General features: G+C 43.4%; 1 long non-coding RNA gene and 1 pseudogene across 3 annotated transcripts in view; one reads left to right on the top strand and one right to left on the bottom strand.

Annotated features, from left to right (window-relative positions):
• LOC147029732 (uncharacterized) overlaps positions 1–26,210 on the top strand; it is a 32,270-nt gene extending 6,060 nt beyond the window's left edge. The window contains exons 3-5 of one of the 3 annotated variants that reach the window (XR_015056062.1): positions 22,337–22,570; positions 24,236–24,265; positions 24,912–26,210. This is a non-coding gene — a long non-coding RNA (uncharacterized LOC147029732). The other 2 variants (XR_015056061.1, XR_015056060.1) reach the window with 2 other exon arrangements.
• Positions 126–2,976, bottom strand: LOC147029733 (uncharacterized; annotated as a pseudogene).
• Positions 26,211–27,615: the final 1,405 nt, after the last annotated feature.

The following is a 27,615-nucleotide window of genomic DNA, read 5'->3' as shown; positions in this document are numbered from 1 at the left end:
ATTGTGTGTGGATGCATGTAGTGTATGTGTTAGTCCCGTGGTGCTTCTGGGGTGTCGCTCCGGCACAGATGTGACGAAGGCGGGGAGGGATTCGGGGATCATCAGAGTATACTCACTACAAAAACCTAGATTACACCACTGCCCTCAACTGGTGCGTAACGTGATTCAGCAGGGTGGGTAAATCTGCTGCCCACGAGCGTGATTTTCCATCCTGTGTGACAACAGAAGAGCTTTATTTTGGTGCAGGTACAGTGTTTCTGCAGTAGCCAGAAGCCAATGCCAGTCTTAGACCAGTCTGTAGCGAGGCACGTGGGCTTGCTGGGGTCGAATATCTGGACACCCTCCTCGATCTCACTGGTGATGACAGCTTTCGACTCTTCAAATGCATCCTGGAGGTGATCATCCCACTTAAACGGTGTACTAGGTTTAAGTAGTTGCCGGAACGGCAACATCTTCTCAGCCATACTGAAAGCGTATGACACTTGATTGACAAGTCCAAACCAAGAACGTACATCTGTGATGTGCTTGGGTGTTGGGAAATCGAGGATTGCGTGGAGGTATTTCTTGCAAGGACGGACACTATTGGGAGTTATTTCGAACCCAGCAAATTCCAATATATCTTCACCAACCACAAACTTGTCAGGGTTCAGGGTGATTCCATTCTGTCCACAGGTGTCAAGCCACTGAACAGCCTGGAAAAAACTGTCTGCCAGCGAGTCAGACCATAGCAAGATGTCATCAACGCATTTGGTTTTATTGGGGATGTCAGACACGTTCTCGTCATAACGCCTTGTATATCCATCGCCAGATGCAATATATCCTTGAGGGGCTGTTTTGTAGCGGTATCTACCCCAGCGTGTGATGAAGGTGGTCAGGTGTCGGTCTTCTCTGCAGATGGGCACGCTATGGTATCCGTTCCATGCATCAAAGACCATCTTCTTCTTATCATTCGGAACCGATCTAGCCTGATGAAAGGGTGGTGGCGTGCAATGTGTTTCCCATGTAGCATGGGCGTTGAGGGCCTGGAAATCAACAGTGCGGCGTGGCTGGTCATTCTTCTTTGGACAGATAACCATTCTATGGCACCAGGTGACGGGTTCACCAATGGGGACTGGCTCAAGTACACCCAACTGTACATAGTGGTCTAGCCCAGCTTTGACTGCATCCCGCCAGTGTAGTGGGACTGGTACCTGTGTGTGGTGTGCCACTGGTTCAGCATTAGGATCCACCATCAGTTTCATGGGCGGGCCATCCATTAGAAGCAATGTTTGATGCTCACATGTGTTAAATGTGCTTGACTTATAGTATTCAAGGAGATACTGTTGTAGATGCAGGCGATTAGCATCAGTTGCGGGGAACGGCAGCTTTGTCGGGGGTGGTGGGGCTCGACGACGCTGAGGGCAATGGCACGCTGTGGTGGGGTCTTCCTGTTAGACTGCTGTACTGTCGGGTCTATACCAATCTTGGGGAAGCTATCCGGGATGATGTCAAGGGCGACACAGGCTTCTTTGCTGAGGAAAAGCTTGTCAGAGCTAACTGTGACAAGGGTCCTTTGCCTAGTTTCAATGGCCTGACCCCGTTTGTCTTTGTCCGACAAGCGGAGTACAGTGGCCCCAAGGATATTGATGCCTCCATTGTTGGCAGTGTGCATTCTCATGGTTACTGGGATGAGGTCAGATTTGCGCAAGCCAAGGCGGTGGATGACCTTTATACCAGCAAGGCAACTCTGGCACCCTGTGTCTGCCATCGCGGGGACACGGCAAGTCATGGTCTGAGTGGAAAGGTCAAAGCCAAGGGCTGTTTAGTCTTCGCGCATGATTTTGACGGTCACATTAACAAATGGTTGAGGTTTTGAACTCTTCCTGATCCATATATTAGAGAGTTTGTCATAAACATGGTGGTCAAGGGTGATGGAACGCTCACAGTGTGATCGACCCGAATTAATAACTTTATCAAACTCATTACATTCATGCCCAGATATGTTAGGAGTTTCATTTGACTGTTGTGCTGATACATGAACAGTACATAAGGTATCAAACACAGCATTTTCATTGTTATTAGAAGAGGCACTCATGCGTTTAGGATTGTTCCTACTGCGACATACACTCTCCATGTGATTATCGCGATTGCAATGCCCACATCTGTGACCATATGCCGTACATTCTGTCTTGTGAACGTGGGCTGGGGCGCTCTTCCCGCGTCCCTTTTTGCCACAGTAGGAGCATGGGTCGTTTCTGTCCTTGATGGTTACTTGCTTGGCCTTTTGATGTGCGCTGCGAGCTGCTTCCACTGAGTGTGTGTCCAGTAGTGTAGATGCTGACCGTTTGCCAGATTCTTTAGCCTCAATGAATTGGAAGATGTCCTCCAGGGTCATGTCCTGTTTCTTGTCACCAAGCAGGTCAAGCTGGACCTCAGGGTCGGCAATTCCTCATGTAAGAACATCACGCATGATCACTTCTGTGTAGTTAACTTCAGCGTCACAACTAGGGCATTTGATTAGGAATTTGCATATTCCGCTGGCCACGTCCGCGGGCCCCAAAGCTGCGCACTGTTTCATCACGGTATTGACGCATATTATGTAATGTTACTCTGGCCACCATAGTGTTCTCTTCGCAAACAGCAAGTTTTTTAATGGCCGCCATTACCACCTCTACGGGTTTGTTTGAAAGACTACCACCTGTCGATCTTGTTAGATCCTTGCGCAGGGGTTCGTCACAGCACTCTAGTAACTGCACCACTTTATCGCGGCCAGTGACTGGTTGCATCGACGTATTCAGACCATCGTGACTCGAAGTAAGCCCACTCTTCACTGGAGCCAGCGGCGACGATTGTGGGCCTTTTGACTTTTTCAACCTTGGCGGCATGTCCAGGGGCGTGTATGGCACTGTGGGCAGTGATGAGTGCGGCCACGATAGCAGGATCGAGGTCTTCAGTGGTGTAGTCACAACCCGCGATTGGGTATCCTACAGCAGGCATCGTGGCCTTGGTCAACTTGCACCGTGTTCATAAATAAGACTGTAGTTCTCTTTGTTAATCCAGTTGGCGATTTATTACAACTTCAACAATGAGCACGGTCTGAAAGATATAAGAATGAACATGATGATTAATAATGATTACGAATCCTCTTAATTTTTTCAAACGTGGCACCTTAACTTCAAAGCCTGGTTTTGGCTTAACTGTAAAGGTGGCTGGCTGGCTTAGGATCTTAAGGTCTTGGGTTTGAGCCCCTGTCCTGCCGTTAAATAACACCAGGTGGGTTGACGGCCTGTCATCCTTTCGAGATTGGCAAAATGAGTACCGGATTACTGAAATCAGTGGCACAACCACGCTTCCAGCAATGATGCAACCAGTAGCCACAGGCATCACATGAAATTATAAAGTTAACTTCAGGGTCATTTATTTATTGCCAAGGTAGAAGTGGCCAAGGCTTGATGCATAGGTAGTGCACTTCCCTTTGAGCTGCGTAGTCTGGGTTTGATTCCCTGACAATCTGACATGACTAGAAACAATCGGATTGGTGCTTTGGAGGCATGCGTTGCATCACAGATTGCAACCTCCCTCAGATGGTTGTTGGGATTTGTATCCTGTCTGCTAGTTAGTTGTAGGACATTAGAGCTCTCACTCTCTCCTCAATATTCGGAAACTGTTCAGCCTGGTGGAGGTCTGCCCTCTACGGGTGCTGTTCTCGATCCCTCTGCTTTCCAAGGATTTCGTGAAAGTATACTAGATAGCAAAAGTATACAACAAATCACAAATTCCTGCCCAAATAATCTCCAGTTGAACGTGAAAGACTCCAGTAGGTTCGTGAAAGACTTGGGCCAAAACTTTCCCTGGCTGACCCCCCAAGAGGGTGGAAATGATTGGAGCAAATTGTCATAGTAGTAGTAGTAGTAGTAGTAGCAGCAGCAGCAGCAGCAGCAGCAGCAGGTAAGATATATATATATATATATATATATATATATATATATATATATATATATATATATATATATATATATATGTATATATATATATATATATATATATGTATATATATATATGTATATATATATATATATATATATATATATGTATATATATATATATATATATGTATATGTATATATATATATGTATATATATATATGTATATGTATGTATATATATGTATATGTATATATATGTATGTATATATATGTATATGTATATATATATATATATATGTATATATATATATATATATGTATATATATATATATATATGTATATATATACATATATATATATATATATACATATATATATATATATATACATATATATATATATATATATATATATATATATATATATATATATATATATATATATATATATATATATATATGTATATATATATATATATATATATATATATATATATATATATATATATATATATATATATATGTATATATATATGTATATGTATATATATATATATATATATATATATATATATATATATATATGTATATGTATATATATGTATATGTATATGTATATATATGTATATATATATATATATATATGTATATATATATGTATATATATATATATATATATATATAGTAGGACGAGGATATGGCTCGGCAATTCCCTTTATGCACACCTTAATTGGTAATGGAGCAGGAAGTATATGGGAAAAAGGAGGTACTCAAATGGCACCAACTCTCTCCATGTAATGTATATGTCAATATGGTCCCATTTTTAGACCCTTGACTAGGAGTCAGACCTCTGTCTAAGCTGGTCATCCGGCACTGTGTCTGAATAATGGAGCTCAACACAATGTAAAGCATGGATTGTTGATGCTGAGATGCATAAGTTATACTTAAACTTCTTCTTTCGGCTGCTCCCGTTAAGGGTCGCCACAGCGAATCATCCGTATGATCCGCATAGCGATTTGGCACATGTTTTACGCCGGATGCCCTTCCTGACGCAACCCTGGTCGCCTCTTACGACACAGGGATAGATGCACAAGTTATACTCTCTTTCAAAATGTCCAAGGCCAGGGGACTGTTGTACACCACCCACACTCATCATCTCAGGTAAGTACAGGCATGAACAGGCACCTCCCCGATTGCGCAGTTCCCTCTATGCTCATACTGGTTCGGACCTCGTTGGCATCTTTCTCGGCTGATGGTTCAAACGGTGTTACAGAATAAAAAGCTCGGTTGGTCAAACTGAAAATCACTGGTTTGACCTCTTTCGACACACCAATAGTAACAAGACTGGCTTGCCATACTTTTGCCATTTGTGTTTCCTATAACATGTGCTGAGGCTCTTTCAAACCACTCACCCACGGGCAACCGCCATTCGGCCAGTTCCCAATGCTTGTGATCAGTCCCATAAAACACACACGGTAACAACATAAGCTGCTGCATTCTAATGGCTCACATTCTCAAAAGAAGGTCCACATCAGCCATCAGCCACTAGACAATGCCGACGAGTCCCTTTCGGCTTTCTTAGATGATCCGACATTCCTCTTGCATGTTACCAGTCTTGGGTAAGAAGTTCAAAGTTCCCAGCCAGACTGCCTCCACTCACTTGTGCTCTGTACTTAAATAACAGCTGCTGCTATTACCTTTCTCCTTTGATCCTACCTTTCTCCTCACTTCAACCATTGTTGCTTTTGACGTGAGAATTCACGTTGGAGTACTGCTCTCCCCTATGGGCTGCGACGCCAGCCTCAAATCTGTCTCGAGAAAATTTTTATTATGATTTTGACACGATTGAAGAGATTATTGACATTATTTGCATCTCCTTTGATGAGGCTAAAGTGCAAGGTCTGTTGTTTCAAATCACAGGCATGTCAGTGGCCTTTTTGTTCAACCACCTCTCCTCTAATCTCATTCCCTCTGCATTCAAAGCACTTCTAGACACTTCCCAGCAACTGCAGGATGCACACGTTCTTCCAGTAACCTCCTCCAGGTTTAACCTCCAAAATTCAGGGTGACTCCACAACTCTGATTTTTTTGGTCCTTGCTTCTCCCATCTATGGAACTGCCTTCCTGAGGCTGTTTGAAGCCACTCTTCCGTCCAGTGCTTCAAGATAGTTGTGCACCACCATCTCAGGCCATCCTCTATCCAGACCCATTACTTTTTCTACCTCAATTAACTCTCTCCACACCACCTCCTTCATTGTTTTTAGGTTATCCTCCACCCTCCTCCCACACTTCCTCACCCGACTTCATTTTTGTTTTTTTGTTTTTGTTCAATTTCCACTTCTTCCCCAGTTTTCCATTCCTCTTCTGTGATTGAGAGTTTGTGCCAACATCCAGCTTGTTCATGTCTGTGTCCTACTACTCTTCTCATGTCCTTTCTTCCTCCAAGTCTATTTATTTTTTCCACCCCACCCTGATGTTGGTGTGTTCCCCCTGTCCCCCCCCCCAACTGACTCTCTTTACCTCCACCACCAAAGGTGGACAGAGGTGATGTTTTCACCGATGTCCGTTTGTCTATTTGTCTGTGAGCAGGATATCCCAAAATGTTAGAAACGGATTCAGATGAAATTTGGTGGACAGGTTGGGTGCATGACAAGGAGGAAGGGATTCTATTTTTGTGAAGATCAAGATCGTATATTATAATTTACCAAATGATTATTCACCAATGAGTGATACGGCCAAAAATGATATTCATCACGATATCTCAAAAAGTTGTGAATGGATTCAGATCAAACCTGGTGGACAGGTTGGATGTGTGATAAGGAAGAATTGATTTAATTTTGGTGAACATTCACATAAGATAATTTTTTAATCTTCCCAATGATTCTTCAACATAGAGAGATTGGGCCAAAAATGATATACAGTAAAGCATGATATTTCAAAAAGTTGTGGACGGATTGTGCCAAAACTGGGTGAATAAGTTGGGAAGGTGAGAAGAACAAGCCAATTACATTGTGGTATGTGACAAGCACGAATGGTCCAGATGCACACCTAGCCTATCAGACAGATCAAATAAAACATGGAAGCATGCGCTGGAGCAGTGCGTCGCTGCCTCCACTTTCTGCCCGTACTCCAGGTGCCTCCATCTAGCCATCTCCATGGCAGATGCCTGGCCCATCCCCATCTCCTTAAAATTCCGATCAACCTGCTGCAACCACAAGGCACGTGGTCAGGCCATTGGCCTCCTCTACCCACTTGGATCCCTCGTTGAGAGAATCTAGTGAGCAGGATCAGTGTCTGGAAAACGAGCCACATGTCCATACAACCGCAGCTGATGCTCATGGACTATACAGGAAAGAAATCTCATTTGAGTCTGTCTCAACAACTTCTCATTGGACACAGTCTGACCAGCGAGAGCCAAGGATTCTCCAAAAGAGACCTGGTACCAAAGGAGTCAAGTCTCCATCTCAGATCCTTGGTTAGTGTCCAAGTCTCACATCCGTAGAGCAAGAATGGAAGGACCAATGACTTAAAGACTCGGACTTTTGTTCTCCTGCATAGATACTGACAATGCCACATCCCATGATCCAGTTGATCCATAACTATACAGGCCCAAACCAGACATCTATCGACCTCTGGCTCACAACATGCAGAGACATGAATATCACTGCCAAAGTAAGTGAATCTCTCCATGGTCTCAAAATCCACACTACAAACAGGTACAGACAAGATAACAGTTTCCAAGATGTCATTGAAAGCCTGGATCTTAGTTTTAACCCAGGAAACTCATAACGGCAGTGCCTCCAACTCCAAATTCAGCACCTCGAAGGTCTCCATAAGGATATCCAGAGTCTCCACAAAGATGACTGCATCATCTGCGAAATCAATGTCAGAGATCTTGACATTCCGAAATAATGCGCCGCAGCTTGATCTCTCCGACATCCTTCCAGAATCCAGACCATACAAGCACTGAAAAGTATGGGGGCTAGTACACACCCCTGACAAACTCCAGTAACAACTGGAAATATGTCTGCGATGGAACCACCACATCTCACAGCACTCTCAGGACCAGAGTATAGTTCAGAAATGAGATTGATCTGTTTTGGTGGTACCCCACGAAGACCAAGAGTCCTCCAGAGGGCATCCCGATTCACTGAATCAAATGCTTTGCCGAGATAAACATCGGCTGCCAGCAGCCCCTGCTAAAACTCCGGTCTGCATTTGGTGAGAACCCAAAGAGTAAAGAATCGTTGACCTCTTTGGTGTAAAGCCCAACTGCTCTGATTGCTGGTGCTCAAGCATATGATTGTGAACCCTATCAATAATTATCCAAGCAAAGACTTTGCCCAGCACTGAGAGCAACATCACCCCTCGGTAGTTGTTGCAGTCCTGGTGATCACCCTTCCCTTTCTATAGAGGGACAATAGGGCCACTCCAAGTCAGTTGGGATGATGCCTGTGTTTCAAACAGACCACAGAACTGCATGTAGTGACACGAGGACAGCATTTCCACCAGCCCTGAGAAGTTCAACATGGATGCCAAAGATCCCAGGAGCTTTACCCCCTTTCAACTGGTTCAGCGCAGCCTGTGATTCCACAAATGAAGGTGGATCACAGTTGATTGGAGGGTCAGCAATCAGTATAGTTATACCCCTGACATCCAACTCAACAGCTATTGGGTCAGCCCGGTACAGCCGCTCAAAGTAACTGGCCCAGCGGGACTTGACTTCGGACTCCTCTGTCAAGAGGCCACAACCCTCCCCTCTAACTGCAGTCCACCAAGGGATGGGCTTGGAGGAACACGATGCACAAATTCCTCTGTAAGCAGGATGAGAATACTGTAACTTCACCATCGGTGATGCTCTCCCCCTTCACAGTTTCCTCGCATATAGGCCTCCTTGTCTGCCCTCACCGAATGTACATTTTTATGCCTCAACTACCTGAACAGTTCAACTCTGCAATTGTCTGGCTCTGCACCTCTATTCATTGGTATTCAGTGTCCCTTGGAAGACAAAGTTCTTCTTCGTCTGATGGTCGGTTCCAAGATATCCACCAGCAATATCAAGGACCATGGTGTTGACGGCACTCCACAACTCTTCATTATTTCCCAAAACACCCAGACCCCCCCCCCCCCCCCACAAATCCCCACTCAGCCTGTTCGCAAACTCCTCAGCTACCCTCTCATCCTTGAGCTTGCCAACATTAAGTCTAGATTGGGATGCAACCATTCTCCTGGATTTTTGCTGCAACTTCAGAGTTGCTACAACAAGCCTGTGCCATATTGAGGATTGAGGAACTGAGCACTCCCGTCAACCCTGCAGTTCTGCATCAACAAGCACATGGTCATTCTCTTCTGCCACACCACCAGCGTTGGAATACCAAGTGCAGTGATGAGCCAGTGGGCACTGAAACCATAAACCAGTCACCTGAAGTCCACAACTTAGTGCTATTCTGGTTCATAGTTCCAGACCCATGGGGACCAACACATGTCTCATAACCATCCCTATCACTTCAAATCGATGCGTTAAATCCCCCAAGACTACAAGAGTATTTTGCCTGAGACAATGATCAACCACAGACTCGAGGCCGGCATAGAATGCCTCTTTCACAGTGAGATTACTCACCTCACTCGGAGCATATACAGAGATCAGGGACATGATACCCAAGGAGTGACGAATCATCAGCCTTCTCATATGCTCATTAACCCATGTCACTTCAATTGTCATGGGAGTCATCTTATTGGACAGAGCTACAACAACACCTTGGGTATGGTAACCAACAGAGTGACCAGACTAGTAGTAGGTGGAACCACCTACTATCATCTCACCACTTTCTGGTCTCGGAATTTCAGAGAGTGCGACAACACCGATGTTCAAACGCTGTAGCTCAGATGATAGCAGACAGGTGACCATCATCTCTTCGAGACAGGACATTCCAGATACCCACCCAAAGGGACTGCCTCAGGTTAACCCGAGCAGACTGCCGTCTGGTGAACAATACCTCAGCACCATACCGACACACACTCTCCTGCAATCTGACACGGGAATGTTACCCCATGGTTTCCCTCCTATCATCAAAGATTGGGTGCCCCGAAAGCTTTGCCCCAATCCATTCATCCAGTGAGCTGCACTGTGAAGAACAGCTGCGCAGGAGGTACTCCCACAGAGTGGGTTTTCAGTTTTCTTTGTATTTTACTCTGTGTTTTGTGGAATGAAGTGTTTTACAGTGGCCGGAGTGCAAATCCTGCCAAGAACCTCTCAGAAGAATTGTAACCCAACTGCAGGAGGACGTCCACAGACACAGTTGGACACCAGATATGGATGGCCGTTGGCTCACAAAGAGCTCGTCCGCTCTTTGACAGGTTTTGTTTTTCATCCTGCTGGGTGTCCTTATCCATACACCCTCCTCCCCAGGAAACTTGGTGGGGGAGACGGTTTAGTCGCCAACAACCAAACCATGAAACAGGTTAGTACAAGTTTACATGGTACCTGTTGCAGGTCACAGATCTGATTTGGCCTGATCTAACAATAAGTGGGATGCAGCCTATCAGTGCTTTTCAAAACGTAAATTGTTCAGTCTGGTGGAGGTATGCACTCTACTCCGTGCCATTGTAATTCCATTTCTTTTCATTCTGTTACGTCCCAGTCCATTGTGTGTTCAAGCTCATCAATGAGCCTCGCCTCTCTACACACACACAAAAAACCTCGTCTGCACTTTTGCAGCCCAGGATCCAGTACACTATAAACAAACATTGTGGTCAGTGCAAAACAGTGGTCCATTACATGCCTGGAAGAATAAATGTGTTGTTTTTTTAATTTATTTGTGCACAACATTTGTATTTTGGTGCTGGCATGGAAGGGCAGAAGGAAAATGGAAAGGAGCTCAAAAGCAGCAACGGTGGTGGAGTGGGACAGAGGGAATGAGAAAAGCAAATGTGGAGATGAATTTTAAATCATGCATCAGTTATTCCATAACCTACAAGAGCAAACTCATGTGGATAAATTTGTGTGTGCTCGTGTCAGAATAGTTGACAAATCAAAAATACAGTTACCCTCCCAATTTGAAGTATAACTAAAGAAAGCTTCTTCCTGCACCAAAGTGCTTTGTGTATCCTTGTGTAATGTTTTAAAGAAAGAGGGAGGGGAGGACAGAGAGTGGCAGAGAATTGGGAGAGTGAGGTTGAGGGGTTGTGAGTGGGGGTTCAGGGCTTGAAGAAGAAAGGACGATGAGTTGACAGAGTTGGTGTGGGGATGACAGAGGGGGGGGACAGAGTTGGGTATGGGGGTTGAGGACTTGGTTTGGAAGTGGTTTTTTAGGGGAGGGGGGAGTTTTGAGCCTTTGGGAGGGGTAGTTGAAGACTTGGGGTGGAGGTTGAGGGTTGAAGACTTGGGGTGGGGGAGAGTTGAGAACTTGGAGTTGGGTGGAGAGGAGGGGTTGAGGACTTCGGATTGGGTTGGGGCGGGGGGCGGGCGTTGAGGACTTGGGGTGGGGTGAGTTGATGACTTGGGGTGAGGGGAAAATTGATAACTTGGGGTTCGGTGGAGGGGAAGGGAAGAGGTTTCGGACTTAAAGTCACATTTTACATCACGCAAGATTTCCCCAGGTCCCTGCTAGTCAATCATAACAATTTAAACAATTTAATTTATAGAGCAACTTATGCCTATAGATACAAGGTGCTGAAAGAAAGAGAAGGAGGAGGCAGAGGGTGGGAGGGTGGGAGGGGAGGGGGAGGGGGAGGGTAAATGGATGTGCTGCCTGTGAGGCACTCAATCCACAAATATGCCTAAACTGGTAAGGTGGAAGATGAATTTACAAATGAAAACAAAAATAGATTTAATAAACGAGAACAAAATTTATTAGTGACCTGGAACATTTTTCATTGGAGCATTTTCATATTTATGTCTGGTGTTGGTTTAATGGTTAGGGTGGTGGGCTTGGGATCCTTGGATCCTGAGTTTAAATTCTGCTCAACTGTTGAATTAATACCAGGTGGGGTTGACTCTGCCTGTTATCCTTCTGAGGTTGGCAAAATGAGTGTCAGCTTGCTGGTATCCTGTCGGAGTGGCGACCCGTCCAGGATTGCACCCAATAGCGAAGGAGACCTCTTAGGCAGTACCAACGCTCTGCACAGAGTATGGTCCCGATGGATGGATTTTCATATTTAGTGATTGCACATGCCATGGTATAATCAGTGGTGTACAATATTGATGAAGTCATGCAAATTACAAGTGCAGAAGATGCTGCACAAACACGCTTAATAGTGTGTTCAATGTGCGTTGCTCATCATAGGTTTACGATTTACGTGTAATGCCCCAAAAAGTCTCCAAAATTGTCGAAAAAATAAGATGCTACAGATATCACTGCATTCCTCAACTGCCAAGAGAAACTTACACATCATGATTTGGTAAGTTTCCTGCTAACATCATCAAGTCACGTGACGTTGGCTGGTGTTGCAGAGCTTGGCAAGGCTTTATCTTAATATATCTCAACTCCTGCCAGAAGGAAATGGGTCCATAAAAGCATGAGATATTAATGATCATAAAATATATAATCATTTTTATACATAATATTTCACATCAAGCATCGCTTGTGAAAGAAAGGATAAGACTTGCATGCACAAGCACATTATTATATCACGCAACATACTGCATGGAAGGAAAAAGGGGGGAAAAGTATGCGAGACAAGCTAATTGAAGTGTTATCAATTGAGTTTTGCAATGAAGGACCATCTTTTGTTTACGCACAGACAAATAGTGGCTATACAGGATTTAATTGATACGTACAGTAATGATAAAAAATTCACGATGAGATAATATGGAAAGGTAATACATTTCCAGTTTAAATATCAAAAAAAAAAAAATCATTGTCGTTTGAGAGGTGGCAATTCAGCTTCAATGCTGATCCGATTTGTTGCAAGACATTGAAGATTATTAGGGCAACACACTATTTCCATGGTAAAAACGACCAGGTGGTGCCCATCTACTCTCCAACATTGGTCAGGACAGAAATAGGTGAGTTCCACAACTTCCTGTGAAATTCTTTGGTGAAGGAACCTTAACCAAAGTAAATGCACTTCTACTATACATGCAAACCACAAAACCGCAAAGCATAATTTTCTATCGTTGTTAAAATTGCTGTTAGGATAATTAATTAGGCTTTGGGGTATATGTGTACTCACCTTTGAGTTGTCTCACCTGGGTTTGAATCTTGTGCTCGCCATAAACTGTCACCCTGGTGTTTTGCATGTAGGATCAGCTGGGACACTGGAGTGGGGGGCGGGGAGTGATGCGGACGTGGGAGGGGGAAATCCCCTTTGTCTTTTGACAGGAGGTGCGGGAGTGTGAGGATGGCAGAAAGTGCCTCATCACGTGGCCACCCAAAAAAGTCTGATGACATTGCTGAACGAACAGAGAGTGTAAGAGGTTTCCAAGATGCATCATAGCTTTTGACTGCCAATCATTTTGGCCTCGCAAGTCTTTCGGAACGTTTAGGAGGCAGACTTCAAAAATTTCCTCAAAAGGATTCGCCAATTCCATTTCGTCCAGTAATTAGTCAATTTTCGCTGCGATAAGACACCGCACGTATCCCACGAGAGAATGGCACTACCTAACAATCATACAGCTTCCATAGATGATTGATTATCTCGGTATTGGGATTAATTAAAATATTCTTACCACACATGGGCGTTATCACTTTTTGGGACCTTTTGGTGTGCAACAGCCACTGGTGCACTTCCTTTTCGATCACGAGCGTCATGATCTATGCTTAATTCCGATGCTGCGTTTTAGTTTAATTTCTCATTCAATTTGCAACTTGCTGTTGAACTCCAGATATTACTCAAACAAGAAACTAAAATAAACCAGAAAGGAGATATTTGCAGTTATTTGGAACAATGCAGAAAAATATTGTTGTGGTCCTGCAAAGCCAGCACTCCTCCGAGGCAATGACCATACAACATATATAGCAACCTCAAGACACTTATTTCTTTAGTATTCGTTTAGTTGGCCCTTTCCACATGTCTAGTGGGTACATGGGACAAGATGCATTGCGTAGGGCTTTTAGTTAGGTCTTCAATCCCTTATTCTTTTGTTTCTTTCACTTATTTTATTCTCTTTATTTCACCCAAGAACCCTGCCATGCATGAATACCACGGGCTGGACAGTGATGACATGAGGATGTGCTGTACCGTCCCCATTCAAATTATGCCATTTCCTATTCAAACGGCACACCATTAACCAACTGAAGTCTCACCTCAGACCCCTACCACGCTCACCACAACGCTACAATGCTCACCATGATCACAACAAACGCCTTCTAAAAATCCCAATAACAACCTGCAGTTGTGGCGAAAAATATGGTCACCCTTGCACTTTTTTCAAATAACTTACAATTTTCTCCAAAAATTAGTTGAAATTGAAGAAAGTATTTTGGCTCCACCATTCTTTATTTCACTGTTAATATTACAGCACCTTTGTTTTTGATTCAGAACTTAATATATCCTTTTAAATCAGAAAATAAAAAGAAATGGCATTGACAAAATTATTGACACCCTCAACTTAATCTTTGGTAGCACAGCTTTTTGGACAAAATAACTACACTCAAGCACTTCCTATAGCCATGAATGAGCTTCCTACTGGCAGTCTGGCCCACTATTCTTGTGCAAACTGCTCCAGTTCTTCCAGATTTGAAAGGTGTCTTCTCCCAACTGCTGTTTTTAGATCTCCCCACATGTGTTCAATTGGATTTAGATCTGGACTCGTTGCTGACCACTTCAGAACAGTCCAGCGTTTTGTCTTGAACCAGTCCTGGGTGCTTTTTGAAGTGTGTTTGGGATCATTGTCCTGCTGCAAGACCCATAACCTTCGACAGAGACCCAGCTTTCTGACACTGGGTTGAACATTGCGCTCCAAAATGCCTTGGTAATCTCCTGATTTCATGATGCCATGCACACATTCAAGGCACCCAGTGCCAGAGACAGTACAGCAACCCCAAAACATCACCAAACCTCCTCCATGTTTGACTCTAGGGAAGGTGTTCTTTCTTTGAAGGCTTCGTTTTGCTTTCTCCAAACATAGAGATTATGTGCTTCACCAAAAAGCTCTAATTTTGTTTCATGTGTCCACAGGACTTTCGCCCAGAAGGATTTTGGAAGGTTCAGGTGTGTTTTGGCAAACACCAGTTGGGCTTTCTTTTGTCTCTCTCCCAGCAGTATGGTCCTCCTTGGTATCCGTCCATGGAATCCCCTTTCATTGAGTTGACAACGGATGGTGCGAGTTGAAATTGCCATACCTTGTGTATGGAGGTCGGCTTGAATCTGTTTGGTAGTTGATACAGGTGCTTTTCCCACCATTCAAACAATCCTATTGTATCCAAGGCCACCTCCACTCATGGCTCACAGACTTCCTCCCCTGTCACAGTCAATGTGGCATCCATGCTGAACTTCTCAAGGCTGGTGGAAATGCTGCACTCGCGTCGTTGCATGCAGTTTTGTGCTCTGCCTGGAACACAGGCATCATCCCAACTGACTGGAAGAGGGGCCTTGTTGTCCCTCTCTGGAAAGGGAAGGGTGATCGCCAAGACTGCAACAACTACCGAGGGGTGACGCTGCTCTCAGTGCCGGGCAAGGTCTTTGCTCGGATAATTCTTGATAGGGTTCGCCACCATCTGCTTGAGCACCAGCGTCCAGAGCAGTCAGGCTTTACACCAAAGAGGTCAACGATTGACCGTATCCTTGCTCTTCGTGTCCTCACTGAACGCAGACGAGAGTTTCGGCAGGGGCTGCTTGCAGCCTATGTTGATCTCTGTAAAGCGTTCGATTCAGTGAATCGGGATGTCCTCTGGAGGATTCTTGGTCTTCGTGGGGTGCCACCGAAACTGATCGATCTGATGTCTGAACTCTACTCTGGTACTGAGAGTGCTGTGAAGTGTGGTGGTACCGCCTCTGACTTATTTCCAGTTGTTACTGGAGTTCGTCAGGGATGTGTACTTGCCCCCACACTTTTCAACACTTGTATGGACTGGATTTTTGGGAGGATGTCGGAGAGATCAAGTTGCGGTGCATCGTTTGGCAATGTCAAGATCTCGGACCTTGATTTTGCAGATGATGCAGTCATCTTTGCGGAGACTTTAGACATCCTCTTGGGGGCCCTCGAGGTGCTGAATGAGGAGTCGGAGCCGTTGGGATTACGGGTTTCTTGGGTCAAAACAAAGATCCAGGCTTTCGGTGACATCTTGGATGCTGCTGTCCTGTCTGTGTCTGTTTGTGGTGAGGATGTTGAGGTCGTGGATAGATTCACTTACCTTGGCATTGATATTCATGTCTCCGCAGGTTGTGAGCCGGAGGTCAATAGACGTCTGGGTCGGGCCTGGGGAGTCATGGATTCACTGGATCATGGGGTGTGGCGCTGCCGGTACCTGTGCGGGAGGACGAAAGTCCGAGTCTTCAGGTCCTTGGTACTTCCAGTCTTGCTCTATGGGTGCGAGACTTGGACTTTGACCAAGGATCTGAGATGGAGACTTAATTCCTTTGGTACCAGGTCTCTTCGGAGAATCCTTGGCTATCGCTGGTCGGATTTTGTGTCCAACGAGCGGTTGCTGAGAGAGACTCGGATGAGATTTGTTACCTGCATAGTCCGTGAGCGTCAGCTGCGGCTGTATGGACATGTGGCTCGTTTTCCTGACGCTGATCCTGCTCACCAGATTCTCTCAGCGAGGGAGTCTCATGAGTGGAGGAGGCCAGTGGGCCGACCACGTGCCTCATGGTTGCAGCAGGTTGACCATCATCTCAAGGAGATGGGGATGGGCCTGGCATCTGCCTGGGGGATGGCCAGACGGAGGCCCCTGGAGTACCGGCGGAAAGTGGACGCAGCGACGCGCTGTTCTGGCACATGCTCCCATACCTGACCTGACAGTCAATGTGTGGCCCTAAATGGAGTTCTTTCATCCCCTCTTCCTGTCTAGGCTGGAGTTCCTCAAGGTAGCGTTCTGGGCCTGTTCTTTTTCTGGTTTTCATCAATGATCTATCTGACCTTGAGCACCCTGCGGAAATATGGGAGGGGGGTGGACATGTGCAGACAGGGCAGGGGGAGGGGGTGAGGCCAGATAGGAGATGGTAGAAGACAGAAAGACCACCGACCTGTCTCCAGTGAGAGAGTCAGAGACCCAAAGACTCAGCCTCATCGCAGGATACACCAATGATTCTAAATGCCTTGCTTTCCACAGCATGAAGTCGGGAAAGGTGAGGCGGGAGCACCAGCCAAGAAGGGAGAGTAATACAGATTGATGAAAGCTTTGTGCGTGGTCAGTAGCTCAGGTGTGCTGAGGAAGGACGACTGAGGATGCCCAGTCGGCATTCCCAGGAAAGATCATGGCAGATAGTGAGACCCAGCAGCTTGAATGAAAAGACTTCTTCAAGAGGATTGTTGAGAAAATAGATGGGGTAGGGGGGTTGCAGATGGTCCTTTCGGAGAGACAGTGAGAGTGACATTTGTCAGGATCGAACGACGTTCCAAGTGTTGGACCAGCTTGCAATTTCATCCAGATCTGCAGAGAGTGAATAAGCTGCTGCTTGGGGATCTGAGGGGTGACATGGTATGGCAGAGGGTGGAGTCTTCAGCAAAGAGATAAAGTGGATTTTCTAGAGTCTGAGAGATCATTGATGAAAACAAGAAAAAGAACAGGGCCCAGAACGCTGTCTTGAGGAACTCCAGCCTGGACAGGAAGTGGGGATGAGGGAACTCCATTAAGGGCCGCACGTTGGCTGCGACAGGAGAGGAAGTCTGCGAGCCATGAGTGGAGATGTCCTTGGATACCGTAGGAAGAGAGTTTGGCGAGCAGGGCAGGGTGCCAGACCATTTCAAAAGCATGCAATATATCAAGGGATATGGCTCTGATTTCATATCTGGCATTGACTACTTCCATCCATTGTTGGGAGAGCAGAAGCAACATGTCCCGGGTGGAGTGACCTGGTCTGAAACCAAATTGATGATTGGAAATCAAGCCATTGAAGAAGAGGAAGGATTTAATGTCAGAAGTGATGATGGATTCCATAATGTTGCTGATGATTGGGAGAAGGCTGGTTGGTCTGTAGTTGCAGGGTCTGGTTGGTCTGTTTTTGCACCTTTCTAATGCAGGGCAGTAATGTTTATTGATTTCCAAGCATTCGGTCAGGGCATTTTAATTTGCAGTCTACTTTCTATGTGAACCGTGAGGGCGAGGCATGTGTGTCGACCTTCGGATGAATATCAAGTCAGAGGACCCATGTGCCAGCGTTAAAGATTCCACAGTCGTTGGTTGATGTTAAAGATTCCACGGTGTCTTTCACACAGAGTAGGTGTGTCGCGCTGGCACTCTGAACAAATTACAAATTCCTGCCATCGTCAGTTGTGTATCCTGCTGCGGAAAGGCAACCCATCCAGGATTGCTTCTTACTTTGAGACGTTTCTCCACTTGTTGTCAATGCCATGAAGCTCTATCAAGAATATGGGGCTTTTTTATTATCCCCATGCTTTTTGAAAAAAAAACTGGGGAATATTGTAATTGGCTAGAGCAGTGATCTTCACTATTTTTTTTAGAGGGGCCACTTTTTCCCATAAGGCATCAGTGTGAGAGCCACCAAACCACCTGCAGGACTCCATAATGGCTGCTATTAGGCCCTGCCCCCATGTGCTCTTCTTTGTTGTGGTCAAGGCCTAAGTCACATTTGCTCTACAGCGAGGATACGGCGATCATACGCCCTCTGAATTGACAGAAACGTGTGGCGGCCGCAGAGTTTCTGCGGTGGCCTCAGGGTGGCCCTACGCCGTTTGGCTATCTTTTACAGGACGTCGGGGTCGCCGAGGAATTATAACGCGGAGTTATAACTTTTTTCATTTCTACGTTGGCCGTAGCAATTCGACAAGCCGTAGTTGTAACGTAGTTGTGTTCCACGTCGACCGTACGTAGGGCGTACGGTGGGCTTGCGTTATTCGTGCGGCTGCCGTAGTCTCTTATCAATGAAAAATGAATTTTGCCCTAAAAACCGAATACATTTTTAAAATCCGAACACAACGAAGCGTTCATGTTTGTTCACGTGTCTCCCCCACCTGTTCGAGCCGCATCTTCACGCTTTGTTCATCCAGTTCGGTGGAAGTCCTCGTGAAAGCATCTCTCATGTGTCGATCGATACTTTACCTCGTGTTTTCACCTTTATTTGTGGGGTTTTTTTTTTACTTATCTTGTGTTTTAATTAATAACAAAAAAGTAATCTGATCACGTGGTTTGACGGACTGTCGGGAAAGGATTTAATTTCACAGAAAAACCGGTTGTAATTTGGAATATCCATGATTACCTCAGCCCGATGCATTTGATGAGAGTGATTGTGGTTTTGAGGGCATCATGTTTGATGAGCTGCCCTGGGGGTAGCGCTCTCGCAGAGTGCGTGAGCGATCGGAACCCAGGCCGGAGCTCGAGCCTGTGTGAACCTTTGGATGTGGTGATTGTACCAGTTTACATACAATACACCGCCACCGAATGTCATTTACTCATCTTATTTTACCTTAAACATGGGGAATTTCAGTTGAAAGTGGGTTTTCTTGTGGTCCAGGAACAGATTAATTCACTCCATTATTTCTTATTGGGAAAATAGTTTGGGAATTGAACTTTTTGCAATCCGAACAGCCTCCTGGAATGAATTCAATTCTGGGGGCAACACGTACTGGTATATTCGAACTGTTATATTTTTATTTCAGTAAAAAAGAACTGTTATATATATACCCACTCGTTACCGTCTATCTCGCCACACGTTCGCCTTAGGGCCCCCCTGCGGTCGCCTTGTGGGCACCTTGAGGCTACCTTGCGTCTGCCTTGAAAATTCTATGGCCGCCGCAGGGACGCCCTCAGGTCACCGTGCGACATCAAATCAAAGACCGTACGGCACCCCCACGTTTTCGGTCTCCACAATCTCTTAATACGCCGTGCGGCTACCCGAAAAATCAAAACATATGTGACTGCTACATTGTGTGACCGTAGAAATACTGCGGCCGCTGTATAATTGCAAGTGGCGTAGATTTTGGAGATCCCACGGCCGCCGTGGCAAATGTGACTTAGGCATAACTGGGCTGCAAGCATGATTGTATACTGCAGCCATATCCTGATGTGGTTATGCTACTTTTATGCTTCATGTTGGAACACTCATTTGAAACCATTGTGTCAATTTGATAGCATTTATGGCATATTATGATGGAGTGTTTTCACATTTGTATATTATTGGCCACACGTCAGGGGCTGCACTTTAGGCCACCAGGGGCCGCCAGTAGCTCGCGGGCCATGCAATGAAGAACAGTGGGCTTATTGCTGTTGTAGGGCTTGTTTATGCACTTTGTGCCCCCAATTATTAATGGTACGATGGAGTTTCTTAGACCCATAAGAGTATTAAACCATTATTTAGAAAATTATTTTTCTTTATTTCTTTTCTCTCCTTGCACTCTCCATTTCCGACCTGTATCAATTTCAGAACTGTATCTCGGAGCCAGCTGGGACTTTCGGAATTAAATTTTGCATCAATAATGTGAATAAAAAGTTGCAGGGTTGACAATTTTTTCACCTTGACCTAATTATAGGTGTTTTATCATTTTTTTCACCATAACTTCACTAAGATTTGTCCTATCAGAATGAAGTTGCCCTCTCTCGATAGCCGTGAGCATTTATGCTTATTTTGCATCATACCCCTCTGGGTTAAAGGTCAAGGTCAAATGGCGGTCAGGAAAAAATTAATGCGGTCAAATTCGAATGGTGGGTCTGAAAAAAATAACACGTTTTCTGTCATCGCTCAATTTTGCCAGTGCGGAATCTCAGACTGCTTGGCCTTTCAATATGTTGCATCATAATAGTGTACCTGCACTGAAGCTTTGCACCGGATATTGGATTAATGTCCTTGACTTACTTTTTTCAGATTGTCACCTCATTAATAAAAATGCATTTTTGATGATAACTTAAATCATTTTCCTTTAATTTTCATGATGTTGAGTTTTTTTGGATGAATTGTAGATGGGAACACATTTTCTTAATTTACACTCTATCCCTAAATGCTGATGGTCAAGGTCATATGGCGGTCCGAAAAAAAATGCCATCATTGCATCGTGGGCCAAGGGTAAGTTGCAGACAATCGCCAAGGGTAAACAGGGGGGAGGATTACCCTTGGTGATTGCAATATCCTCTGCCACTGAAGGTGGATGGAGGTTATGTTTTCATCCCTCTCTGTCTGTCTTTGTTTGTTTTTCTTGTGAAATCAAAGAATCACAAGTATATTGGTTGGTCTGGTCTGCGATTATGTTTGTCTGTTTGTCAATCGCCTACAGGTCACAATTTTAAACCGATCTTTACAAAACTTCACGAAATGGTAGAGTTGGTTATAAGCAAGAAGCATATTGATTTTGAGGTAAAAGACTCAAACGGTTAAACATCGGCCAACGTCAACAACTTTGTCAAATTTATGAATTCATCAATTTTCATCCGATTGACTTGAAATTTAAAGAGGATTTGCATATCAGGTCAGTGAATTCAGCCACCAATTACTTTTGAGGTCAACTTCGGCCAAAACGTCAAAATAGGCCAAATGTCAACAACTTTGGTGGAATTTCTAAAATCCTCAATTTTCATCGATTGACTTGAAATTTGAAAATGATTTGCATATCAAGTCAATAAATACAACCACCCATTATTTTTTATAGTCAAATTAGTTTGAGGGATTTCGCAAATGTGCTCTACACAATGTCTTTCTTGTTTGTTTGCTCGTTTGGCTGTCTTTGAACAGGATATCTCAAAAAGTTGTCGATGGATTCGGACGAACTTTGGTGGAGAGGTTGGGTGTATGACAAGGAAGAAATGATTATATTTTGGTGATGATCGGGATCCGGATACGGGAATTTTTAAAGCGATTCTACACCATTAAGAGATAGGATGAAAACGACAAATACCATGATATTGCAAAAAGTTATGGATGAATTTGGACGCTACTTAGTGGACCGGTTGGGTGTGTGACAAGGACGAATCGATTTGATTTTGGTGAAGATGCGAATCCGAATCCGAATATGAGAATTATTCAAGTGATTCTTCACTATTGAGAGATGGGGCCAAAATGATATGTAGCATGATATTTAAAAACAATGTCGATGAGTTGTGTCAAAACTAGGTGGATGAGTTGGTTAAGTGACAAAACCAAGCCAATTCGATTTTGCTTGAAGTCCAGATCCAGATCTGGCCTATCAAGGGGATTCAGAACATAAACTGTTCAGCCTAGCAGAGGTATTCGCTCCACCAAGTGCGATGATGATGATGATGATGATGATGATGATGATGATGATGGCCTAGCTTGAGATATGCACACTTGCCTCTAAGTTCTCTAGCCTGGGTTTGAATCGTGATCCAGCTTGAAACTGTCATCCTGGTGTTTCACAGGTAATTCATCATTGTGTGTGCTGTGCCTCGGATGGACGTGAAGCAGGCATCCCCTCTGCTGAAATTAGTTGGTGGACATTAAGGGTCCCATGGTGTTCTTCACGAAAAGGAGTTGAGCTATCGACAGCATCATGGCCAAGTTCTAAATTCATGCCCCAACTACTTAGTCAAACATCAGGCCGGGCCAGCCGGTTCTTGAAAAACGGGCAAAGTTTCTCCCAGACAACTCCACAAGTGAGAATAATAATTGCCATTAAAAAAAATAATAATAATAATTCTTATTATTATAAAACACCTTATGCAAATCTATGCAACACAGTGGAAACCTTTTCATTATTAATTCCTTGATTTATGCAATTTTCTCGATCATTCTCGCCATGCAATGCTCTTTTCAGTTGCGTTACCATTTCTCCTCCAACATTCCACTCCTGTTCTTTTTGTCTGTCTCTCTTTGCTCTCCTGCTTGTATCCTTTTTATGCCTCCGCTGATGAAGTCGCCGGAAGCATTGTTTTTGGGTTGTACTTCTGTTCATCTGTGCTAATTTTCTGTTTTCTCTGCAACCGCTTATCCGATTGACATGAAATTTTTATCGAAAGTGCGACTATTCATGTAGAATGTTTTAATAATTATGACGTCATAGGTTACGTGGTGTGGCAGCTATGTTGGAAAAAAGGAAAAACTTTGGACCTCTGTATCTCCGAAACTGCTACATGGAAAAAATGGAAACTTGGCAAATGTCATGTACTTCCCATGGGAAATAAGTGCGATTTTTTTTTTTTTTTTGGATGATGTCATAGGTGCCTTCGTTATGACATCTTAATTGCGTACGTCAAATGCTTTAGCTGATCAGTATGAAAATTTGAGAGGTCATCTCGGGGGATTAGGGAATTGAGGAAAAAATTGAGAGGTCATCTAAATTGTATTGGGGGAAAAAATTGATTATGTCATTGGTCACGTCATTTGGCAGCCATTTTTTTTTTTAACATAAAAACCTTTAAAACCCTTCTTCTCCAAAATGGTTGAACAGATCAAGTCAAACACTTTACAGGTATAATCACCTATCCATGAGGAAGAAAAAGTTATCCGCCTATGACGTCATAGGTTAAATGGCTTGGCAGCTATGATTTTTTGAAGAATAAACCTTAAATAACCTTCCTCTCCAGAACAACTTGACAGATCGAGGGGAAACTTCACCCACATGTTCCCCGAGCCTTCGGGATACCAAGGCGTTCACAAATAAGGAATAGGTCACATGGTTTGGCAGCCATATTGGATTGAACAAAAATCTTTTTAAAATTCTCTTGAACCGCCTCATCCATCGATGTGAAACTTCACAATTATAATGTAGTAGTCATGCAGAATATTTGTTTTAAATTTCAACCTGATTGGGCACATAGTCTGGCAGCTAGAATTATTTAATTTCTTGAATCTGGGTTCAGGGATTTAAATCAAACTTGGTACAAGTATGAATAATGATGTAATGATGTGTGCGGAGGCATATCTGTCGACGTCACGATGTCAAAGAGTGTTGTTCTAGTTTTACCTATCGATCAATTTTATCATTATCATTTTATCCACAGATTCATTTTATAACTATCCACAGATTAATTTTATCATTATATTCACAGATTAATTTTATAATTTTATCCACATATAAATTTTCTAATTTTATCCACAGGTTAATTTTCTAATTTTATCCATTGATTAATTTTATTTTTAAAAAATGAATGAATGCTTCTTTTTGCTTTCTCATGATTTCCCTTACAAGCTATTTCTCGTTCTTTTTGATTGTGTATATTTTGTATGCTGGGTGTTAATTTTTCGATGAAGATGTGAATATGGAGTTGATGCACCCTCTCACTTCCCTCCTTGCCTCCTCCCCACTTGAACCCCCATAGATGAGGGCAGCAATTTATCATTTGGCCAAGGTACAAGTACATGGAAGTTGTTCACCAACTGGTTTTGTTTTTCAATTTATTCCATTTTGGATACACAAATTACTCACAATTCTTCAAATGTTAATCCCTGTTTTTCTCTCTCCAGCATAACATACTGTTGTATTTGTTGCTTTCTCCTTTTCATATTTATACCACAAAATCATGTCTTGTTTATGGAGATTCATCAGAGGAGTTTACTGGAATCCACTTTCAGTATTTTGAATGATGGCTTAAGTACAACTGTATTCTGAAAGATGGCTTGGACATTGCTTCCAAATATCATACTTCATGCAAGAAGGGAATCTTTTTTGAAAGAGAACCTGTTTTACAAAAACGAAAAGAACAGCTTGGTTATTATGGAGACAGAAATCTAATCACAGGAATGATCCTGCGATACATTTCCTTAAGTCGAAATACATACTCTTGCTCTAATGATTCTGTTTTACTGTTCTGTATATAGGTCTAGTAGAAAAGATTCAGCCTTACTGATTAAAATAGCTGCACAAGATTAGTTGTCAATCAAAATGCTCATCCATATGGCCGCTGCATGTTGCTGATGATGGGTGTTGGTTCACTGTTCTCTCTTGTGTCCGTTTCTTTCCTTCTCGTGCTCTCTTCCCCTCTCCCTCTATTCCAGCCATTACGTAATGGAATGCGACCAGGCTCTTTCTCAATAATGCATTCAGCGATAGTGCTGAAAAGATGCCCATAGGAGTTGCAGGCTTTACTGCTAATCTCAAACTTCCTTCGTATTGCTTTCACTGGGAGGATTTCCCTTACTTTGTGATGTCAGGAATGATAACAATCAAGGTGGGCATGATTGATATTGATGGTGATGCTGAAGGTCATTTCTGATGATTTCATGATGCCTTTTCACAAACATTACACTGTTTTATATTCGCTGTATGAAGGTTTGATCAAATGGTAATATGTACAACTATACCGACACACTATTGATAGTAGATGTTGACAATTTCGGAGTGCAGCACTGAGCACACGTCTCCACATAAAGAAAACAGCTCAGCTTTTTGGGGTCGCAGGATAGCTTAGTGTTCTAGTAACTGAGACACGTGCTCAGGTTTGTTATGATTGCTGAACGAGTTAAGTCTAACTATAAAAATGTGATTCTGGATAGGTGTTATGCTATCCTTCGGAAAGGATATTAGGCTGTTGTGCTGTCCGAATTAATTTGTACTGCAGTTGCTTATTTATTTATGTCTCCTTTCACAATGAGATGAATCAAGGCACTTACTTTAGAGGAGAAAGAAAATGAAAAGAAGGCAAGGTGAAGATAAAAGAAAAAAAGTAAAGCTTGAATAATTTGGATTTATAAACTTAGATGGAAAATGCAAGTCGAATCTTTTCTGGAATAGAAGAGAATTCCAGAGCTTGATCACGAAAATTTTCAATCACTGGGAAAGCAATTCGTAGTGTGAGATGCTTGAGGTTGGAGGAACACAAGAATCATGGTATCTTCACAAGAATAGGCATATTTGTACCAAAACTGTCAACAACATTTTCATCGAGATTGAACATCCCTGTTAAACTCTATTTCCGTTTGATGTGGTTATCTGAGCAAACGGCTTGCAATGACTTGCACCCTAGATTCAAATCCCATATTTTTTTTTGTTGATTTGTGCATTGTCTTCTAATATTCTTGTAATTCATGCAAAAGTGCAATGATATCTCTGAATGTCCTGCCATCCTGGTCCTCATTTTACAAGCTCTCCAACTATTGAAAATGAAGGATGATATTCCTGAGAGCTGATTCTGTGTTTTCTTACGAATATATTGTTGTGGAAATGACTTCTTGGGGTTAAAATTGCTTAGTATAGATTAGTTATTCCCATAATTAATGTAATAGAGCAAGAGTGAGGTCATTATTTATTGTGTGTGATATTAGATATGCGTCTCTGTTTAGACAGACATTGTTCACCCTCCCCACTTATTATTAAGTATTATTATTATTATTATTATTTTGTATGCAGTCTGAGGCTGCTCGTTGTATCATTGTTGGGAGCATGGATGTGCCACTGATGCAGTGCCCCCTGGGTCCAATAAGCCTTTTTTGGGGGGGGGGGGAGGGCATAGGAAAATTTATATTTTCTGTCAGGCCAAGTCACCCCCATCTTCACAATGATCCTGTGAAGAGGGTTTTCCTTGTATCAGGACGAGGTGAATGGCACCAGCCAGACAGATTGTTCATTCATCTTCTTGTCCTCTCTTTTTCTTCTTCCTTGTCATCGTCTTTGCCTTCTTCTTTATATTCTCCTTTCTTTTCTTATATTTTGCCATTTCTAACTGATCCAAAGTGTAGCACGAATGGCTATGCAGATGGTTTTAACCTCATGCTGTTTCGCTTTGGTATTCACTACCTGTAACGTGCTTCCCATTATCCCACGATATACCCATCTTTAAGAGGAATGTCAATTCCTACTTCTTTTATCTTTAAGAGGAATGTCAATTCCTACTTCTTTTATCTTTGAGGTGACATTACATTTCACCTGACTTCTGCTACTCCCTGTGTCTTGGATGTTTTCTTGTCATTTTTATTTTTCATTTATTTTGTTTTGCTTTGCTTTAACCTTCCCATAGCCCCATACCAAGAGTGGCTTTATGTCAAAGGGCTAAGGAGTGACTTGAAATCTTCTTGTAACCCTCTCAAAAACGGTGCTACTCCACCACTTCATGTTTGACTTCTTTGGAAAACTCCTTGGCCTTTATGTTTTCCTTGTTCGTTGATCAAGTGAGTTGGACCTTCAAACTCCTCAAATAAGTGGGAGAGTTTAATTTTTCAGTTGAACAACTGAATACATACAAGAGAAACATACTACACATATTTGGTGAACTTTCAATCAAATAATTTGCTGCTGAAGTGATTTGTGGTTTATTAGGCAAAGGGGTTGGTTACTTAAACAAATGAGAATCATCTGATTTTTCTCTCTTCATCTGACATGTTCACATTTTATCTGCATTTTTAGCTTTATCATTTTGGAGTGGTTTGTGAAAATTACATATTAAGTTTGATTTGAAAACACAATGAAATAAGCTTAGGTGACATCAGAATGTGAAAACTTTGGAGGAGGATGAATACTTTTGCAGGGGAAGGCAGCATGAGAGGAGTGAAGGGAAAGGCAGTGTGAGGGGAGAAAAGGAGAAGGCAATGTGAGGAGAGTGAAGGGGAAGGCAGCATGAGGAGAGTGAAGGGGAAGGCAGCATGAGGAGAGTGAAGGGGAAGGCAGCATGAGGAGAGTGAAGGGGAAGGCAGCATGAGGAGAGAGAGAAGGGGAAGACAGCGTGAGGGGAGCGAAGGGGAAGGCAGCGTGAGGGGAGCGAAGGGG

This window comes from Eptatretus burgeri, chromosome 3, assembly GCF_056783735.1.
Source record: "Eptatretus burgeri isolate ZD-2024b chromosome 3, Ebu_testis_v1, whole genome shotgun sequence".
Lineage (NCBI taxonomy): Eukaryota > Metazoa > Chordata > Myxini > Myxiniformes > Myxinidae > Eptatretus > Eptatretus burgeri.
The sequence above is the reverse complement of the archived record's forward strand: the minus strand, read 5'-3'. Positions and strand labels throughout refer to the sequence as shown.